Source organism: Mus pahari, chromosome 3, assembly GCF_900095145.1.
Source record: "Mus pahari chromosome 3, PAHARI_EIJ_v1.1, whole genome shotgun sequence".
In the NCBI taxonomy this organism is placed as follows: Eukaryota; Metazoa; Chordata; class Mammalia; order Rodentia; family Muridae; genus Mus; species Mus pahari.
Genome location: NC_034592.1, coordinates 50,819,725 through 50,826,118, shown reverse-complemented (window position 1 = coordinate 50,826,118; position 6,394 = coordinate 50,819,725).

Here is a 6,394-nt window from a genome sequence, read left to right as displayed (position 1 = left end):
CTGACCTGAGGGCGTAAGAGTGGGAGAGTTGACTCTGATCCATGCCAGCAGACGCACTGGGTGGGCTAGGCCAGACAGTGCTGGCAAACTCACCCTGGTGATGCAGATAATGGAGAGCCAGAGGGCTGACCAGCTCAGTTACCACCTAGACCCAGATTCAGGTCTTTGAATTGGCACACACCAATACTTAGCCCACCAATGAACTGGCTGAGTATGTGAAGATTCTGCAGATCTAACGCTGCAGGATCTCCATGATACAGGGCAACAACAGAATAACCAGGAGGAGTCCCGGTGAGGACAAAGTATTGATGATGTGGGAAAAGTCAGATGCTTTGAACCAAACCAATGATTCATTGCAATGTAGATTTACAAGAGAATATGTGTAGCCAGAGGGGTATACTGTGTCCTGGTACACTGTGACGCATTTCAACTTCCATGATGAGATGTATTCTATGCTTTTTTGTTTGTTTGTTTGTTTGTTTGTTTGTTTGTTTTTTGAGGGGTAGAGAATAGATATGAGGGGATTTGGGAAATAACTGAGATTGGGGTATATAATCTGACTCTCACAAAGAATCAATAAAAAGTTGAAAAAAGAAAGAAAAAAGTTATAATGGAACTAACAAGAATAAGCATTATTTTTCTAATTTTCACACTTTGTTCAAGATTTGGAGCTGGCTAGGCAACTATGTGGAGACAGTGCAGTAATGTGTATGTTCATGAATATATCCTAGTCTAATAAAGAGTGGATCTTTTCTTAAACATTATCTTAAAGTTGTTATGTGGGTTCTTGGTGATAACAATAAATACTGAGGTATTGGAATGACTTATAGATTATGCTTTGAAAATTACTCTTTTGTCATAGAAAATGTAGTAAGCCCTAGTAAAGAACATTTAGATTAAGAATGCACTAAACACCATTTTCAATTATACATAGTGGCCATAGCTCACAAAAGAGAGGTTTTTTTAAATGCCCTAAAAATTATGCTTTCTCGTGTTTTCTAGATACTTATACTAAATGCAGGCAGGAGATGTCTCTTTAGAAGAGCATGTCTATTTAGTGTCCAATTCAGTAGCTTTAGCAAATACTGTTCTTTTCAGAGGAGAAATGACAGTGACATTACATACACATCCCCAGGTACTCTGGAAGTAAAATAGTCACATCTGGTCTGCTAGTTTCTCAAGGTAAGATGATCAGTAGTCCTTGGAGAAAGACAGTTTTACATAGCACCTTTGATTTTGCAGTTTTGAATTGCTCATCTGTAAAGCACTTTTGTTGACTGAAGGATCTCTGAGTCAGAGGGAACAAAGACATATTCACATTATAACAGAGACGTGGACACACACTTCAGTCCAAGTGTCAAAGCTCAGCGGATATTTTTATAAAAGGAATATCTCACTTGCCAAGAGTGACACTTGAAAACTAGCTTCACTTAGCATCTCGGGTCTCATGAAGAATACACAGCAGTCCAAACACTATGAAGGCATAACAAGAAATAAACCAGCACCTTAACCACTTAGTAACTTCACCTTGTTTTCCTTCTGAATGATGGAATACATTTCAAATTTCGTAAGGCATCAGTTGGGTACCCATTAATTAACCTGAATTTTGTTTACAAAGAGAGTAATTGGCATCTATGTCTACGAATCTATTTTCCTAATAACTGTTCTAAGATCCTCTCCACACATCTAATAGAGAGGAAATGACTAAGCAAGGCTAACTATTCCAAGAGTTTTTGTCAGGTATTTCTTTGGCTTTAGAAGTCCTTCTCAATATATGCTTATTGGAATCATGGTAGCAAGCCCTGAGGAAAAACTTCAATGGAATGTCTGCTCCAGTCTTACTTTTGCTAGTTACTTATTTTGTTTGTGTTTCCATGGTGGAATGAAGTTGGACCTCACCTCCTGCAGCTCGATTTTGCCCCCAGCTTGATGCTTGTCTCAAGAAATAAGTATCACAAAATGGTTGAAGTTTTTCAGTTAGGGGAGTAAGGGTAGAGACGGACTAGAATTATGCTGAGTCCCTCAATGTTCGGGGCATATTTATGAGGGATCAACATACAGTACAACACCAGAAAGGTCTAGAAACTGAATCCTAAGCACCCCAGGTCTTAACATTCCTTAGGCTTTCATGGAATTATCTGAAGTATTGCTTCTGCTCTGTACAGAATCAGACATCTACACTTTTTGTGGATACTTACTTGCTTCTCCTTTAAACACCTGAAGAAGTCACGTGATCAGATAAATAAGATTCAGGGAGAGAGGAGGAAACAGTGTATTACCCCCATGGCTGCTTGTGTCCACTGCTCATTGTTATGTCTCTGTGGGTTTGTCTCTGTTTCTCAGACAAAATAACAGAGGTCAAGTACTTTTATTATTACTTCTATATCACAAACATTTCTAAATCACACATGCACACATTCAAACACATACACACACATACAAACACACACACACACACACACACACACATGTTCAGAAATCAAAACTGCCTATGAATTCATTGAGCTCAACTGGAAGTAAACTTCTTCCTGCTCGCAGTGGAAGACCAGCTGAGAGCAGCTAGCCTAGAGTTTGGCTCTGCTCATCCCTCTCCACTTCCCCACAGTGACCAGTTCTGCTTCTTACAGTGTTGAAAGCTGAGGAGGCAAGAGAGGTAAAGGGTGGCAAAGACTGGCGACGAATGAAACCCAGGCACTTTGGTATCACTTTCGTCTAAGAGAGGAGACACTTTAAAATTGAGCCCTTTGCTTCTGTTTTTGTTGTATTCAAAGGTTCCTCGGTGCAGACTTCAGCTCTGGAGAACCGACCCGGTTTCATCGCTCCACTTTAGTTAACTATATCCCTATAGTCCCTGCTTCCCTCTAATTCATTCTAGGTGACCTCTCTCCTCCCCTCTCTGTCTCCTTCCCTCCTGCATCCCCAGTGCTGCACTTGGAAAAGGTACATTTCAGCTGAGGTCTGACTATCCCTCTGGTCTTCAGTGCTCATGTGCTAGTTGGAAAACAGCAAGCCAACCATGTATTTCAGATATGCCTAGCAGAACTCTCATGCCGTGACCTTGCTTCAGAGAAGTCATCTGGTCAGGTGCATCCCCATTTGGGGGTGGGGGTTGGGGGTGATTATAGGTGGTCCAGAACATGAGCTAAGTTCCCTGAAACAAACAAACAAACAAACAAACAAACAAACAAACAAGCCAAAACCCAAAACCCAACTAAGGTTCTTGAAACCCTTTTCACTGAGCCCAAGAAAAAGCAGAGGCCCTTCTCTTCCCAAAGCTTTTTTTCCAGAGTTCAGTTTTTTTTTCCCCCCCACATGTTTACCATTGTTTCAAACCAGAAATAGGATATGGTGGATGGTGGCTATTCTAATCTGGAACTACCTTCTTTAAAGCTTCTGCATTTCACTGTGTGAAGGAGGTATGGATGCATCTTCTGGGGTGCCTGAACTAAAATGAAGAAAAACAATGTTCATCTTCATCATCTTCTTACATTGAAAAACAAGATCTAATTCTATTCCTGTGAGGATTCTCTAAATTTTCCACTTGATTGATTGAGATGTGAGATAATTTTCCATAGATGAAAGAGCATACTTATTCTCTGTCCTTTAAGGATTTTCCATGACAGGCTACTCTTAACCATGGGGCTTTGTTGACCTCAGTTGCTGTATCATGGTATCTCCATAGACCTCAGCTGTGCATTTTCAATAGAGATATACATATATTTAAATATTTTCTGAGCTCTTTTGATATTGCTGCTCTGATGTATGAAAGGAAGAAAAATATAAGTCAACCTTTTTCTCTGTTGTAAAGAAAGAGTATGCAGGTTTGAATGCTTCTTCTTCATTTGCTTGAGGACCCTGTCTGTTTCCCATGACTCTGGAAAGATCCAGCTATTAGACGCAGAAGCCGAGAAGAAATCCATGAGTTGGAAATAGTGACATTATCTTTTTCTTAGCATTGTCAAGGTTATAATGTATACAATAAACAGTTCTGTAAGTAGTGAGGGTTTATTACATTCTAGGTCAAATTCCCATTAGCATTATTAAATTAACTGTCACGTTGATCTTCACATCTGCATCCCAAGAGACAGAAGCATTCTCTAGACTCCCATTTATAAAAGTATGCCATAGTGATTGATTGAATGAGAGCCTCTTTAGAGGGGTCTTGCTATCTACAACTCTCAGGACAACCTTTCTGAAAACAGATTTTATGCAAATACTGCTAGACTTTGCTTTGTAGAGGTAGCATTTGTCTTTCTTATTCATTGTTGTGTGTCCATGTCTGACATATGCTCTTCCATGCTCTAAATGTATAAAGTATAAATATTTTGAATTAATAGGAGGCATGTTTAGACATCTCTTCTTTAAATCAGTAACAGACATTTGGCAGAAAAGAGCAAGTTCACCCAAGAATCATTATTGTTGATTCTCTGTTGCTATGTTTCAAAACTTGTGAAATAGTCAAATTTACTTAAAAATAAAATGTTAAATTAAAAACTTATTTAAATAAAACTTGTGACAAGCTTCCCAAGTTTCTTTCCTTCTTTTTTTTCAGTAAAATCAATATCCTAAATTAACTTTCTTTCATAAATTCATAGGCTCATACACATTAATAAATAATGCTTTCTCTCATATTTTTAAATATGCAGATGTTTTAATGGGAGTAGCTGGTATTCTTCTTTAATTTGCTTATTTGAACCCATATTACAATTTTTAAATTTCATCAAAAGGATTCATGAGTATATAGTCGTTGATTTGAACAATCATAGAATTTATTATGTGAGGTAGGAGAAAGAACAATTGTCCATTTTCTAGCTAATGCCTATGTACGTTATTTGCAAATTTGCTTTCATCAGTGGTGCCGCAACAAACATGCATTAAATCGTCACATGTACATGAACACTAAGTTTCTAGTGCGGGACAACAGGTGTGACAGCTGAATCAGCAGTGGGGGCTAGATGCTGTCAGTGGTCTCAGAACTGCCTGTGTGGGCATGTTTCCTGGCAGTGGATAAGCAATCCCAGTTTCTCAAGCCCTCAGCAGCACATGATGCCTTTTGACTTAAACCGATTGCCTGTGAGTCTGGCCTTTTGCTATAGGACTGTGGTTTTCACAGGCTGCTCTTTCCATGGATCATGGCTGTTTCTCCATTCACAGGTGAGATACGGTATGCTAATTGATCAGCCAATAACCCTTTTCATAAATAGACTTTAAGGGTGTTTTGCTTGCTTTTACAATGGTTTAGTTATTTCTCTTATATATTTTATTTTTATCATCCCCAACCCCTGAATATTTTTCTTCTTTCATATTTAATGTCCAAATAAAGCTTCATAATCACCTCCAGTTTTTTTTTTTTTTCTTTTAAAGATACTACATGGATTTAAAGTGCCAGTACACAACTTTAATCCAAGCACTCATGAGATAGAGGTAGGTGGGATCTCTGTGAGCTCAAAGCCAACCTGATCTGCGCAGGTTTTAAACCAGATCGTGTAGTGAGAATTTTGGTTTCTTTAAAAACCCAATTATTTTTATGTGAGCACGTTCTTGTTTTAATCCCAGGTATGGGGTATGGGACTCTCAGATTGTCTACAGCAACTGACTATGATTTGTCTGGTGCTCTGGCAGGGGCATAGTTCTGACAGCTGAAGATAGTTTATGTTTGGAATTCTGGGGACTCTTGAGAGGGTATAAAAATGCTGGAGCCTCAAGAAAACCTGCTGCNCCCCCCTGCTTCCCCCCCTGCTGCCCCTGTTGCTGCCCCCCACTGCTGCCCCCCCACTGCTGCCCCTCCACTGCTCCCCCCTGCTGCCCCTGCTGCTGCCCCCCCCGTGCTGCTGCCCCCCCACTGCTGCCCCCCCACTGATGCCCCCCCCACTGATGCCCCCCCTGCTGCCCCTCTGCTGTCCCTGCTGTTGTTAGTTACTGTTCTTGCTGCTGCTGTGCTGCTAGCTGCTGCTTGCTGGATTGCTGGATGGGTGGTTGGAGATATTCTGACAATGAAGACTGGATTTGCCCAAGGATCTCGACACCCCTAATTAGCAGGAAGCAGTCTAATGAGGCTGACGCTCCCTTTCCCCTCTAAACTTCTTTCTCTCCTATCTACTGTTGGGAAGTAGAAGGGATTGGGGTGGAGACGGGTGGTAGGTATAAGTACCCATTAAAGCAGCCAAAAAGTACAGTTACAAGATGGAGCTACACAGGGAGAGCTTGTCTCAAAAACAAAAACAAAAACAAAACAAAACAAAAAAACCAAAAAAAAACAAAAAAACACCTAAAACTAGAACAAAACAAAACAAAAGAAAAACAAAAACAACAGCCCCTACACATACATTAAACAAAAACAATCCAGCAAATAAGCAAAACAAAAACAACAACAAAACCCACATAAGCCACAGAC